This window comes from Pelodiscus sinensis, chromosome 1, assembly GCF_052426305.1.
Source record: "Pelodiscus sinensis isolate ZL-2025 chromosome 1, ASM5242630v1, whole genome shotgun sequence".
In the NCBI taxonomy this organism is placed as follows: Eukaryota; Metazoa; Chordata; order Testudines; family Trionychidae; genus Pelodiscus; species Pelodiscus sinensis.
The window spans coordinates 290,298,496-290,314,917 of NC_143052.1; positions in this window are offsets into that span (position 1 = coordinate 290,298,496).

Consider the following 16,422-nt stretch of genomic DNA (forward strand, 5'->3'; position numbering starts at 1 on the left):
GTGTTTGGGGGGTTGGGTTGGTTTACAGGGCAATACCTGTACGATGGGGCAAGTTGGTAAAAAGCAGCACACAACTGTCACATCATTGTCTGGTCATTCATGGGACTGGTTTTCAAAGCCTCTCTGTTGTGCAGTGCACCTCAATGTGCTCTCTTCATTGCCCTGGTGTCTGACTGCTCATAACTGGCCACTAGACAATTGCCTCAATCCACCCCACCCCACCAGAAATATTTTCTCTTTACTTTCACAGATCTTATGCAGCACTCAGCAAGCAGCAGCAACAATGGGAATATTGCTTTTGCTGAGGTCTAACCTAGTCAATAAACTCTGCCAGCATCCTTTTAAATGACCAAAGGCATGTTCTACCACCATTCTATACTTGCTCATCCTAAAGTTGTACTGCTCCTTAGTGTTGTCCAGACTGCCTGTGTATGGCTTCATGAGCCACGGGAGCAAGGGGTAGGCTTGGTGTCCAAGGATCACTGTTGACATTTCAATGTCTCCAATAGTCATTTTCTGGTCTGATAAGAAAGTTCAGTCTTGCAGCTTTCTGAAGAGACCGGAGTTCCTAAAGATATGTGCATCATGCACTGTTCCTGACCATTTCATATTGATGTCAGTAAAATGGCCCTTGTGATCTTTCAGCACCTGCAACACCATTGAGAAATATTCCTTGGCAAGGTAGTCTGAGGCCAAGATAGGGGTATGCATTCCATCTATCACCCCCACTACAGTTAGGGAAACCCATTGCAGAAAAACTGTCCACTATGTCCTTCACGTTCGCCTGAGTGGCCATCTTTCCTAGCAGAAGGGTATTGATTGTCATGGCTATTTGGATCACAGTAGCCCACACTGTAGATTTACCCGTTCTGAATTGATTTCTGATTCACACTGATTCCTAGTCTCACGTGCAAGCTTCCACATAGCTATCGCCATTTGCTTCTCAACTTCAGAGCAGGTCTCATTCTGGCATTTCTGTGCTTCAGGGTGGGGAAAGCAATTTGCAAAGTTCCATGAAAACTTATACATACAAAAATTTTGCATCCACTGGTCATTGCCCTGTAGCTTCATAACTATGTGGCCCCACCAGTCTGTGCTTGTTTCCTGGGCCCAGGATCAGCATCAGGTCCAACTGTTGCCATCATATGTTATTTGCTCCATTCACTGTGTTCTTGCACATCTGTGTACATGGCCTCCTCACAGTCTTCCTCACACCGACAGCTCCTGGCTAAGCTATAGACAAACTGTAGCATAATGTGTGAGGTGTTTGTAATGCTTGCCACAACAGTTTGCAGCTGAGCAGGGTCCATGCTTACTGTACTGTGGCATCTGCACAGATATCCAGGGAGGGAAAAGGGTGTAAAGCCATTGTTTTCCATTGCTTTCAAGCAGGCAAGGAGGGAGGAGATAGGTGCATCATGGGAGGCTGACAAGATGTACCCAGAACCACCTGTGATAATATTTTCATCTAATCAGGCACCAGAAGACTGATCCAGAATTCAAATGGGCAGCAGGAACTGTGGAATGGCTATCCACGGTGCATCGCTGTTAGAGTTAATATTAGCCATGATAGTAGAGACACACTTCATTCACCACATTTGCTTAATGAGGGCATGCACTTTCAAGTTTATAAAAATCAGATGCTAAAAGTTGACCTCAACAATTCTAATTGTGTGGTATAGACATACCCTCAGATGCTACAGTGAAGAGGACAGCATAAGAATAGAATAGAATAGAATAGAAACAGAGGTGTTCATCCTCCATGTGGATGATGAAGACCAACCCCACAGATTGAGTTTTTTCAACCCTCAAGGAACATGCTTTCCTCTACCTCACGTAGTACATAGTCTCCTCATATGCTAGCAGTGCAGTTTTCCTACATAACTCTGCCCACCACAATCACCTGTCAGCATCGTATTTCTTACTTAGGGTTCAGTCAGCTTTTCTTTGATCACATCTAAGCACTGGGTCACCTTGGCTTGGTGGTGCGACCATATGTGGGGAAAAACAAATATTGCTGAGAATCTTCCTCATTTTGCTGGTACTGGAATCCATGTTGTCTGACTAGGTCACTTAATGGCTGAAAGTAGATGCTGAATAGGACCAGAGAGAGAATTGATCCTTGTGGAAATTTACAAATGAAGGGTCAAGTGGTGGGAATACACTTTTTCTTCTTTAAACTTTGACTGTACCTTTTAGGAAGAACCAAAACCACTGTAGCATATTCTTCTAAACCCTGCCACCTCTTTCTTATGTGGGTGTGGGATCTTAAGCAGAGTTTGCACCTAAAGCACTCCAGCTTTCCATGGTAGACCATTAGCCTGTTGTATATACTTGAGCATAAAATCACATAGATGGGTCATATATTTTTAAAATAATTTAAAATGTAAATCTATGGAGAGTTGGGCGGGGCTTGGCTTATACACATGATTACGATAATGAAATAATTATTTTGTTCTAAAATGTATTTATAATGACAGCGTTTACATATTTATTTCGGCTTAGGATCTGGGATTGTGAATAGCTTTAAAAAAGCAGTTCATTTTTAAAAACCCATCAGCTTGTCCTGATCTGTGAGAGAGAGGAAATTAAACACTGAGAAAATTATCCTTAATGGTCAGCTGTATTTTTTTTTTTTTTTAGTTTGTTCCCTAGTGTATAATTCTGGGAACCTCAGAAAATTATTTTTTTCTTCCCCCTCAGAGGTCCTTATATTATATTGAGTTATTTGGGAAATTAGATTTGTCAGCTTTATTTCTGGTTGCTGTCTACATTAATTTTATAATTAAAAACCAAAGATGTGTGTCTAATATCTATGAGTCTATGATAAGCATGAAGAGAACGTATGTTTGAGCTATACAAAAGAAACAGTTTGATGAGTGTCAGCGTCACATTTCAGTGCAACAATGGAAATGTTTTTGGCAAAGCGCTCGGAAAATGTCTAGGCCATCTGAGCATAAGCTCATGAATCTGAAAATTACCCTGAGAAGTTTATGTAGCTGCAATTGCTTTTTCTAAAGCATTCAAATATAAATCTAAATTACTGTGTCTTAGTCATGTGCCAAAGTCCTTTGCTCATTGTTGCATCTTATATTCAGTGATTTATTTTTATGGCTGGGCAGAAGTCAGGAAAATTTCCTCCCACCTGCATCCTGTAATCTATATTTTCCCTGGCACTCAATATTCAATAAATTGCAAGCCAGAAAAAATATGCATTGCTCCCTCCTTTCCCCATTTTCTACAATGTCTTGCATTAATTATCATTTGCTAAATATATAGTTAGTTCATCTGCAACGCCAAGAGTTGTGTGACTTGCCTCCTCTGGAAGTGTGACAATTAAATAATTGCCTATAGATGTCAACTGGGACATGTTCTCTGCTCACTGAAACCGTTAAGAGCAGGGGTGGCTTTAGGGGCAAGCAGCAGGGATGATGTTTGCAGATTAAGGAGCACCACGAGCAATATTAATCAGGATCTTTGTTACAGGAAAACTTGTTTAAAATGTCAACATTTGACAGATGTGCCTCTTGTTTAACTAAAGTCAGAAGGCCTTAGGAAAGCTGATGGGATACAGCACAACATTTCAGTGGGTTGCAATGAAAATGCTTCCTCAAATCCAGAGCACACTTGAAACAATGCACAAGGCCTCTAGGTAATTCAGGCGCCTCAGTACAGAACACTGGCTTTGATTAGGAGAGTTTAAAATAGAAGTTTCTAATTAAGATTAAGAATAGAAGTCAAAGAGTAAATCACTGGTGTAGTGCGTCTTGTTCACTCATACCATATGTATGAGGGACCAAATTCTGTTCTGATGCCCTGATTTCTCTGCACAGATTGTACTGGTGTATACACCAAAGACAGATGATCCATATTTCTTGCAGGAAAGTTATGTTCTTCTTCAGCTTGTCTGGATTTGGAATGAGAACTAGCCCCATATAAAATGCGCATGGCAACCATAGTTCAAACAGGAGTAATCCGAACAAAGATTGAAATAGCTGTGAGCTGGTAGACTTTCATCTAGCAGGGCTAAATAATGGAGCAAGTAGCTTTTCATCTTTCAAAACTAATTAATATTGTACATTTATATAAATCTTTGTGGGTTCTCATTGTAATTGCTGGCTCCTTGCTTCCTTGTAAATTGGATGGATTGCCATTTACATGTAAATTTGCTCTATGCATGTGATTGTCATTTTACATATTTTATTATGTGGATTGATAGATATTTTTCCTTTGCAATTCCCTTTATCCCTAAAGAAAACAAAAGACTTTCAATAAAGAAAACAAAAAATACATAATGAACAGATGAAAGGCACAGTGTACTGATAGGGTAAGAACCCAAAAACCAGTTAGATGGTCTTGTTTGCAAAGAACCCTGGATTAAAAACTCACCTATATGAACTGCTTTTTAAAGCTCTAAGGATATGTCTACACTGCAGAGCTATTTTGAAATAAGTGATTCTGGAATAGTTATTCTGAAATAGCTTATTTCAAAATAGCATGTTTACACTGCAGGGAAGCCTCAAAATTAGTCCAGGGCAGGCTTCCCTAATGTAGGCACACTATCTCGATTTAGAACCCCAGGAGGCACTGGGAAGGAATAACTTAGAATGGCCCTGGTGAGGGACTATTTCGAAATAGCAGAAGTGGAGTGTCTACACACGCCTTATTTTAAAATAGTTATTTCAGAATGGGTGTGTCTAGACTGGCAAGTTTTTCTGCAAAAGCAACTGCTTTTGCAGTAAAACTTGCCAGCTGTCTACACTGGCCACTTGATTTTGCGCAAAAGCACTGACGTTCTACTGTCTGAAATCAGTACTTCTTGCGCAAATGCTTTGACATTCCCGTTCGGGCAAAAGCCCTTTTCCAGAAATGTTTTTGCGCAAGAGGGCCAGTGTAGACAGCTAAAAACTGTTTTGCGCAAAAAAGCCCCTATGGCGAAAATGGCGATCAGGGCTTTCTTGCGCAAAACCACGTCTAGATTGGCACAGACACTTTTCCGCAAAAAGTGCTTTTGCGGAAAAGCATCCATGCCAATTTAGACGCTCTTTTCTGCAAATGCTTTTAACGGAAAAACTTTTCCGTTAAAAGTATTTGCAGAAAATCATGCTAGACTAGACGTAGCCCTCAGGTATTATTCCTCATGGAATGAGGTTTACAGAAGTCAGAATAAGCTGTCCATTATTTCAAATTAATTTTGAAATAACGGAATTGCTTTGTAGACGCTCACATTATTTTGAAATAACGCTAGTTATCTCGAAATAACGGTGCAGAGTAGATGCACCCTAATTAAGCAATATTTTCAGAATCTTATGTTTGTGTAAATCCAATGGATCTAGGCTCTTTGAAGGCAGGATTGAACCTGTGACATTAGGGGCTAAGCCATGTGCCTCTACAACATGAGCTAAAAGCCAACTGCCTTGTAGGTAGGACTGTAGGGGAGACTTCATTCTCCCTGATCAGAGGACTTAGTGCCACTGGGTTAAATATTGATGCCTGAAGTTCATGTTTCAGTGCTTGAAAAGCACAGACAGACACACACATGCACACACGCACACACTCCCAGTTTTATGAAACTGTAAAGTAGTAACTATCAGGGTCTTCATTCCATGGGGCCATATGCACACCTCAGTTGCACAGGCACAAGTTCCATTGACATCAACAGCATATTACTGAAAAACTCAATGACATTTTTTACTGATTTGTGATGGAATAAATAATTCAAAATAAAGCATTTAATGTAATGCTAGAGTAATAAACTTATACGCCGTAGCACAGCTGTCCAATATACAGATTGCTGAGTGAAAATGATGTTTGTTTTAATTATTACTACTACTTACGGTATCTATCAATAAAATTAAAATAAAGAATTCATGTTCCATTTTGTCTGGAGGGAGAATTCTATAGTTAATAATACTTCCCAATAAATGGCTGCTCCTCCAAAACCTAATACTATCATAGTGGAGCAAATGTCACTAACATAGACTCTATCATGAAGTGTCAAGTCTCAGAGGGTAGCTGTTTCAGAGGGGTAGTCATGTTTGTCTGTGATAAAAAAAAACCTTAAAAAACAACAAATAGCCCGCAGCACCTTAGAGACTAACAAAAAATGTAGAGCTTTTGTGGGCACAAGCCACTTCTTCCAAAGAAACACAGGGTAGCTATGTTAGTCTGTTTCAACAAAAACAACAAGGAGTCCTAACACATTTCTTTGGGTATAAGCTTTTGTGGGCTAGAACCCACTTCTGGCTTGTCTCCGCTATGCCAGGAGTTAACACTGCAGTGGTTGATCCACCAGCCGTCGATGTATCTTGTCTGCTCAGACATAATAAATCTATCTCTGAATACTCTCCCGTTGATGCCCATACTCCACCAGGATGAGTCAACTCTCAATAGCTACTCTATCTGTGTAGCTGAAGTCATGTAGATTAGATCAACAATAGGAAGAGGGGACTAGTGTAGACAAGTCGGGAGTCAGATGCAGCTGATGAAATGGGTTCCATCCCATGAAAGCTTATACCCAAATAAATTGTTACTCTTTAAGGTAGCATTTGACTTCTCATTGTTTGCTCCTGACATTTTTATTCAGGGCTAAACCCACAAAAAGCTAGATTGGCTCCGTGTTGCATCATGTCACATTTAGGTGACCTGCAACTCAGAGGACCCCTCAACGGTGTCCACGTTCTCCAGTGCATGGGGAGAGTTAGGCACCTAAGAAAGGTTAGGCATAGAAGCCAAGAAGCTGAGGCAGTGGGAGTGTGGGGAACACCTAAACTAGTCAGTAGAAAATGCCAAAATAATTAGGCACTTAACTCTGGGCTGATGGATGTGCCTATCACCATTTGGGATTGACAGCCATGACCACTCCCCTATCATCCCTTGGAGTTAAGTTGCTAAGCCAAGTCAGCCCTTGCTCATGTAAAAACAGAAAAAGGGCATCCGCTCTCCAATGACAGCTAAAGGACCTTATCATTAGAAATTTAGGCACTATAGGAATTTGGCCACTGACAAGAATATGCAGAAACAGATTAGGGGTTTTGAGGACCTCTCTGGCACCTAAATATTAGACTTTAAATACCTGATTCCCTTTTCAGGTCTAGTCCTTAGCCCCTATTCAAGTTAAATGGTGGTTATTGATGTTTTGGTGAAAGTTTTAGCTGAGTAAGGACTTTAGGCTCAGGCATTTGATAGGCTCTATACATCATGCAGCACCTGATTAGAGCCCAGAGGTTTTTATTCGTTTAGCTCTTCCAGGCACTGCTACTTGTGCTTTTACACCTTTCTGTTCTCATCTTTCAAAGTGCTCAAACCTGAGAGTTCAGTGGCTTAAACAGGCCTGTATGTGGTCATGTAATAAAACTGATTACTAAAGAGTTATTGATGTAAACAGAGTCTGAGTGAATTCTTCCCTGACATCGAGCTGGGACCGGGGGGGAGGAGGGAAGTGGGGAGAGACTTGGGGTGTGTTTATGTAAATACAGTTTGCTCCTGCTCTGCTTAAATAGCCAACAGGCAGAGCTGTGTTTTGCTCAAAGTAATCAAGTCTGGCTGGTGTGTGGTCACAAGTCACTGAAGCACTGAATGCAGGGGTAGTGACATGCTGTTACCAATATTGTACCGTTGTAGGCACACAGGAAGCAGCACTGTGCTTAACCTGCTCCAGATAAAAGGGTCATCACTCAGTGGAAAGGACCCAGTTAAGCCAGGTGCTCAGATGCCGGAGCCGTGTGAAAGAGATGTGGGAGCAGGAGTCCCAGCCAGACCGTTGGGAACCTCCGCATCCCCTCCACCAGTCTGGTTTGAAATATTTCTCCTCTTCTGCTCCCTCCCCTCCACCACTGTTCAAAATATAGGCTTCATTAGGAGCCTCTTTATTATGTTAAATGATCAACGAGAGCTGAAATCCATTGTGAAATCAGGGATGTGTTTCTGAGACACGGTGAGCAGACAGGCAGCAGGCTCATACAGTTGACAGGAGAGGCTGAATGGCTGGCAGAGAATGGCTGTAAGTAAGCACTCAAGGAGCAGAGTGAATAAAGTGCCTCTAACCCTTCTCCCTCCAGTGGAAGGTGAACTCTGAAGATGCGCCTCTGAGCCTGGGTCTGTATTGAGCGGCTGTGTCTAGACTGGCCAGTTTTTCCGGAAAATCAGCCGCTTTCCCAGAAAAACTTGCCAGCTGTCTACACTGGCCACTTGAATTTCCGCAGAAGCACTGACTTCCTACTGTAAGAAATCAGTGCTTCTTGCAGAAATACTATGCTGCTCCCGTTCGGGCAAAAGTCCTTTTGCATAAAACTTTTGCGCAAAAGGGCCAGTGTAGACAGCTCAGATTTGGTGATCGGGGCTTTTTTGCAGAAAAGCGTCTGTGCCAAACTTTTCCGTTAAAAGAATTTCCGGAAAATCATGCCAGTCTAGACATAGCCAGCAAGTGCAGCAACCATGAGTGGGGAGCAGAGAAGGGTCAGGCATGGGAAAGGGAGTTTTGGGTTGCCGTACTTAAGAACCTGAGAGGAAAAGGACACGCTCTGCTTAAACTACTTGGGGTGGGATTTTTTTCTCTTGGTTTCTGTTTATGAACTCTGTTTGTGGTGTTTTCCCAAATTAATTTTGAGTTACTTCTCTCCTTTTATTCAAAGTTTCTTTTCTACATTCACACTCTGTGCTAGCGAGTGGGGACGCATTGCCTCTCAGAGGCATCCAGGGGTGTGTGTAAATTTCCCAGGTTACTGGGTGAGTGCTTGAAATGGTTCTGTGTTACATTGATGGAAAGGAACTCCTAAGTATTGAACCCGGTCCTGCTTGCTGCTAGCTCCACCTGGCAAAAGGGTTAGATTACTAAGGCTAAGATTTTGTCATTGATAAAAGTCATAGACAGGTCACAAGCAATAAAGACAAATTCATGAGAGCCCGTGACCTGTCTGTGACTTATACTAAATATATCCTTGACAAAATGGGGCGCGAGGAGTCCCAATACCGTGGCAGCTGGGTAGCTGCAGGGCACCGGCTAGGAGATCTGGGGCACCCCCCATCAGTGGAGTCTTGGTGTTGTGGGGTCCCTCCTGTACTTGCAGCATGGGACTGAGGGGTTCCCTACTGCCCATGGCAGCATCGAGTTCCCATTGCCCAGATTCTGTGACTCCTGTGATGTCAGTGACAAAATCATAGCTTCAGTTACTAATACATTATTTTCTTCTGACCTTGTACACACTAGCGGTTTCAACACATCCTTAATAAAGAAAAGGTGTTGAGGAAGTGGGGTGTCACTTTTACCATTGGGCTTGTGTTGGCTCCTGCTTAGTAGCAAGACAGAGTTAGCACATCAGCAGTTTATTTTCTTTGCTATATGGCGCTTGCAGCACACCATTTGGCTATGTTCTTATGGGATTTTGTTTCATTTTTTGTTGGCAAATGTGTATGCTGTTTGGTTCCCAATACATCAAATAAAGAGAGGTAATGAAAACCTTATTTCAGGCTAGTTACACAGAAAAATAGTAACATTGATCCTTTCAGTCTCCCAGCAAGGGACTCTGTTGCAACCATCCAAAATCTGTGAATCACTTACAATATTTAAATTCAGGGACTTAATTTTCTTTTTGAATAATTTGCTGGATGGCCTATTTAGCCTTGGGGACTATAGCCAGCTTGAGCTAACGGGGTCAATGCCTTGATTGTTAGTTAGGGCACATCTATACTTCAATAAAAGACCTGTGGTACCAGCTGACTTGGGCTAGTGGGGCTCAGATTCACAGGACTTAAAATTCCAGTGTAAATGTTCAGCTGAGGGCTATAGGCCAGGCAGTGAAATCCAGTAAAGGGGTGGGGAGATCTCAGGGCTCCAGCCTGGGATGTTTATCTGCTCATTTTAAACCTGAGGGCAGGTCAAATAACGTGGGCTCTGAGACTTGGTGCTACAGGCGTTTTTATTGCAGTGTAGCCATAGAAAGTTATGTTTTAATTATCTATGGAAACTTTAAAAAATGTATTCGTTTCTCGAATGACAGCTAAAGATGACCATCAAACTTGTTCTAAAATTTTCAGTAGACTCAATATTATGCGGCCCAAATTCTCCTCTTATCCAAAACCTTCCTAAAGCCCCATGCCAGGAAGTTGGACAGGCTGGCTGCTTCTGGGAGCTGCAGGGAGCCAAGCCAGGTAGGGAACCTGCTACACCACTGATGGGGAGTCACCTGAGGTAAGTGCTGCAGCCCAAACTCCTTCCTGCATCTAAATCCCCTGCCCAGGTCAGAATCCCTTCCTGCACTCTATCTCCTTTTCAGAGCCCATACCCCAAGTCCCGGCCCTAGCCCTGAGCCCCCTCTCTCACCTAAACACCCTCCTGGAGCCCACAACCCACCCCCTCACCACAAATTCCTGTCCCATTTCTGAGCCTGCTCCAGCTCCCCTCATTCCCCACCGCAGAGCGTGCATCTCCAAAAGGAGCCCTCATCCCCTCCTACACCACAACCATGTGCCCCAGCCCAGTAAAAGTGAGTGAGGATGGGGCAGAACAAGAATGGAGTGTGGGGGAAGAGGGAGGAAGAGGGGCTGAAGCCTTTGAGAAGGGATGGGACAAAGGTGTTTGTTTTTCTGCAATTAAAAATTTGGGCACCTCGGTTGATACACCTGAGTTTTCATTTGAATTTTGGATTTAATGGACCCAAATATCAAAGTGTATGTCAAAAATGCCAAATTGTGCTGGCCTTGGTTGACACGATGCAAGACCATAGCATCCTAAAACTCTAGAGCTTGACTCAACACAAGTTCTTTTAAAACATTTGCAAATGACTATGAACCCTAAGTTTATGTTGAAAAAAATGGAACAAAAAGTCTCTCACCATGATGTTTTATCCTCCACAGACATACAGGATGTGTCTACATTGGCATCCCTTTCCGGAAAAGGGATGCTAATGAGACACTTCGGAATTGCAAATCCGCGGGGGATTTAAATATCTGCGGGGGATTTAAATATTCCTACTTTCGAGTAGGAATAAGGGATCCTCCAGAAAAGGGCTTATTTTCCGGAGGATCGTGTCTACACTGGCGCTTTTCTCTGGCAAAAACCCCGAGCCGGAAAAAAGCGGCAGCCATGTAAATGCAAATGCCGCGGGGGGTATTTAAATCCCCTGTGGATTTGCAATTCCGAAGTGTCTCATTAGCATCCCTTTTCCGGAAAGGGATGCCAATGTAGAGACAGCCACATGGTATGCCACCACAGCCTCACCATTTGCTGTCCCATAACCACTTTGTACATGAGGCTTATCTAATGCCAGGTGAAAGGTCGGGTGAGCAGTAAAAAAGGCACACATACCATTTTGGCTTACTCTCTTATTTCTCTGTGTTCCCTTGTGTTTTAGAAAGGCTTCTGACAGTGATGAACTAGAGATAGGTTTTTCTTTAGACTACAGAAGTGCTGCCAAAAGTCGTGTTAATGTAACCCACACTCATAGGCTATGTCTACACTCACGGCTTCTTCTGCGAGAAATGTGCAAATGAGGCTAAGCATGGAATATGGCCGAGCCTCATTTGCATACCTAATGAGCTGCCATTTTTGCAGAAGAAGCTCTTGTGCCATAAGGAGCTGTCTACACTGCCCCTTTTTGCACAAGAAAAGCCTTCTTGCGCAATGCCGTTATTCCTGAAAATAATCGGTGTAGCGGCATTGCGCAAGAGGGTTTTTCTTGCGCAAGAAGGGGCAGTGTAGAGAGATCCTTCTGGTTCAAGAGCCTCTTCTGCAAAAATGGCGGCTCATTAGGTATGCAAATAAGGCTCGGCGATATTCAGGCTTAGCCTCATTTGCATATTTCTCTCACAAGAAGTCGTGAGTGTAGACATAGCCCTAGTGTGGTTCACTGACCACAGCAACAGTTAAGACCAAAAGCCCTCTACAGCATAGGTTAGGAGCCAGCTGGCTTTTAGCTCAAAGGGTAGAGACTCCTATACTCAGATCCCCAGGTTCAAATCCGCCAGTGGCGGGCACATTAACATGTGGGATCCTCTTCTTTCCATCTTCGAATGGTGTGGGACTCCCCCATCTCCACCCCCACCACAAAATTTCTCCAAAACACTTAAGGTCATTTCTGAGACTCTTCAGTAAATTTGCCTCATCATTTGGTAGGTGTGTTCTTAAAAGACAATTGATGCTGAAGGGCTCAGGAGACTGATGATAGCCTAGTGAGTAATACATTTGTAGGCTGCTGGTTCAAATCTAGTCCTCACTGATTGGAACTAAGAGTTATAACTCACAGATGTTCTATGGCCCCAAAGCAGTCCAAAGTGTATACAAATGGCTCCCTGGTCTACAATTTGTGAAAATTAGGCAAAGATTCAATGGGCCTAGAAAGAAGGCAACTGGCTCATCACTACAACTGACTGCTGCATGGTTTAGCTGGGGTAATGTTAGAACCTTGTACTGCTGTTGCCTAGTCTGTTTTGTGGGTAAATAGTAACTGGGTGGGCAACAGGGCTATCAATCCAGCATCTGTCTAGGGCAGTAAATTGACTTTAGAGAAATCTTCATTGCTGAGCCACCATCTGGCTTCATTTTTATCAATGTGTTTGACTGTGTTTAATAGACTTTGCTATAGCTCCTCATTAAATTAGTCTCACCTTGTTCTTTGGATAAGCAAATCCATAGAAGCAATTCACGTGGGGGAGGACTGCAGATATGGTACAATATTCCACTAGCCATTGGTCTCTGGAGACCAGAGTTCAAATGCTGACCTAGTCACAAATGAGTTTGATGGTCTCCACTCGACCACACGTATGTGCCTAAAAACATCAACATCTTTCAGAGGCCTAGGAAGAATGTGTCATAAAGGACAAACATGGGAAAAACTGTGACATATCCGTATGGGCTGCCACTGAATGTCTGGCTACTAGTCCCTGTCTTAGGTGAGCTTCTTCATTTACTAAGCTACGCAAAAGAAAAATATTTGATTATATTAACAAAGCGCCATCTGAACCTAGCAAAGACCTAGTAGAAAAGCTGGGGTTTTAACAGCGGCTCCCTGAGTATGGAAAGCTCTGCAGATCAGTTTACCTCTGGATGGGGCTAACACTGAGAAAATTTGAAATGGTCACATTTGGAAGGAATCATACAAAGGCCATAGGTCCAGGTCCTTAGAGGCATTTAGGCATCTAACTCAGACTTGACTACAATGGAATAAGATGCCCAAATACCTTTGAGGAACTGAGCCATAGTTGCTGAATTAAATATACTTTATAAATAATGCCCCAGGCACATATACAAACACACAAATGTAGTCAATACTGTACAGATAAACTTTTGTAAGAAAAGCTATCAAGGGGGAAAGTCTGCTCTCCATGCACCTTTTAGCATATTGTAGGATTCAGAGTTGACCTCATTTGGCTGTGGGTTTTGTTTTCTTTTCTGGACAGTGCGCCAGGATTCTGCCAAATTCCCTCTGGTCTCAATTTTTAATCCCATTTTCTGGTATTTCACTGCTGTGCTTCCTTTTCTTTTACATCAACTGTTCTGTATTCACTCCCGTGGCATGTGAAAAGACTTTTAACAGTAGCAGTCAGCACTATAGAGTGCTGGGTTCTCCTTCCTCCACCCCAAATAGGTAAGAAAATCAAATATACTCAGCAGGGAATAAAAAGTAAGCCACTAGTGGGACCAATCTGTAAAAATTATAGCGTAAAATTGCTCATGCTAGAATTGGCTTTCAGTGGAATAGTCCTGGATAGCTGTATGCTGCTGTATGGGGAAGAGAGGGGGAGGAGAGGGGGGGAGGGAGGCTTTGTTCAGATTGGCATTTCAAGGTGTGTTAGCTAAAATTTGTTACAGTTGGTCTACATGAGGAAACTGATCAGCATAACTATTCCAGAATTATTCTACTATGCACCTTTTGGAAGAATTCCCCATGTGGAAATTCCTATTTTCAGACAGCTATCATATTTAAATTCAAACTTTCTCCTATTCCAGGATAATTTCCCTTTATAAATAATCCCTTAGGGTATGTCTACACTTGCACTCTGTTTCGAGAGAGGGATGCAAATGAAGACATTTGATATTGCAAATGAAGCCAGGATTTAAATATCCTGCGCTTCAATTGCATATTCACGTTATAGCGCTATTTCGAAATAGCGCTATTTCAAAATAACAGACGCTGTTAAGACGCAGTTATTTCGAGAGAAAACCCTTCTCTCGAAATAACTGGTAAACCTCATTGTATGAGAAATAAAGGTTATTTCAAGAGAAGGGTTTTCTCTCAAAATAACCGCATCTTAAGAGCATCTATTTCAAAATAGTGCTATTTTAAAATAGCGCCATAACGCGAATATGCAAATGAAGCATGGGATATTCAAATCCTGGCTTCATTTGCATCTCTCTCTCGAAAGATGGTGCAAGTGTAGACATACCCTTAGTTACCTTGTTCTAAAGAACATTTTGACGTGTTAATGTATACAAGGCAGTTTAGACTGTAACACCTTGTGGCTCTACACAACTCCTTAGCATGAGTTAAAGGCATTGGGCCTTGTTTACTTTTAAAAGGTATTAATTGGAATGTGTTAGCTAATATACTAACAACACACATTTTAATGCTAGTTCACATAAGGTTTGTGCTATTTCATTCCTAGTGCCTGAGATGACCAACTAATATTCTCTGATTTAAAAGATTTGATTATCCCTTTCTTGGTGTACCTAACTGCAAATAGCTTGCCATTATCTAGCCTGTTTAATAGAGTACAAATCCTAAAGGTCATTCTTAACCCATACATGGACAAAACTAATGTTGTGCTGTATATTACGTAGAAATTCAGTCTATACATGCATATCATTCAGAAGAATCATGTATGCTCAATCCAATACACTAGCTGACCTAATAGCTATTTCTTTGAATTACACTATGGACACTTGTGAAAAAATGCTAATTTGTTAAGAATAAGAGACATAAGAGTGTATAGGAATAAAAGGAGATGAGTTTTTTACCTCTCTGATGAATTGATGATGTCGATAGTGAAATATTGATTACAGTTCTGGTGTCCATATTTTAAAAATGACGATAAATTTGGAAAGGGTCCAGAAAAGAGGCACAAAAATTATCTGAAGGTTGGAGAAAATGTCTTTCACAAAGAAAGACTTAAAGAGCTCAATTGATTTAATTAAAAAGAAGCATGATTGGTGACTTGATCAGAGTGCGGGAGTAGTAAAGGGCTCTTTAATCTAGCAGAGAGAGACATAAGAAGAAAAAATGGCTGGAAATTGAAACCATTCCAATTAGAATTTAAACACTTTTTTTTTTTTTTTTTTTTTTTTTGCAGTGAGGATGATTATTGGCTGGAACAGACGACTAAGAGAAATGGTGGATTCTCCATGTCTCGATGGTTAGCCAAACTCAGGTTATGCGGTAGTTAAATGCAAATTTCACCTATTTACCCTTATATTGCACCCAATAACATGTATTGGGCACAATGCAAGGATAAATAGGTGAAATATAATGGCCTATGATCTCCAGGAAGTCAAACTAGATTAGCTTCTGCACTTAAATGCTGTGAAAATGAAAACATAAACAGGGCAAGGAGCACTTACGTGCTGGAAGAAAGGAAAAGTGCAGCAACTGATTACAAAATGATTGTGTTAGAAATGGAACATGCTCTTTCTCGGCTGGTGTTAAAGGATGAATACTCTCCCAAAACACAAGGCATGATGGGAAATTATTATTGTAAGGAGGCCAAATTGTGCTAGAGACAGTAGTAAAGCTTGGGAACTTATAAGCATAGTTGCATGACTGCATCTAGGGGGAATTATGATATTTTCTGACTTCCTACTTCTTTTCTAACATTCTTTTAGCTTTTTTGACTGCAGCTGTGCATTGACCTGAAGTTTGCAGAGCTAGCCAAGGTGATTCTAAGAGCTCTCTCTTGGGTGGTCCAATGTTAACATAGAACCCATCAGTATGCATGTGCAGTGGGCAGCAGTTTTTCCAGTGTGCCTCACTCTGCACTAACCAATGCTGAATTTCATCTTCCATTTTTTGTCCAGTTTAGCAAGACACCTCTCTTTTCAGTCAGCTCTGGACTTATCTACTCAATAATTTTCCATCAGCTGCAAACTTTTGTCATGTCCCTCTTCTCTCCCTTTTGTAGATCATTTCTGAATGCACTGACCAGCACAGATCCCGGGACAGATTCTTGGGGAAATCCCACCATTTAACACTTTCTATTTGTGAAAACTGACCACTTAGTCCTGCCCTTTGGGTCTTATCTTTTGACCAGTTATTTATCCATGAAAGGCCCATCCCTGTTATCTGATGACAGCCGAGTTTTCATGAGAACATTTGATGAAGGGCCTTGTCAAAGGCTTTTTGAAAAATCTGTGTACATTCTGAGTGGTTGTGTCTAGACTGGCAAGTTTTTCCACAAAATCATCTGCTTTTGTGGAAAAACTTGCCACCTGTC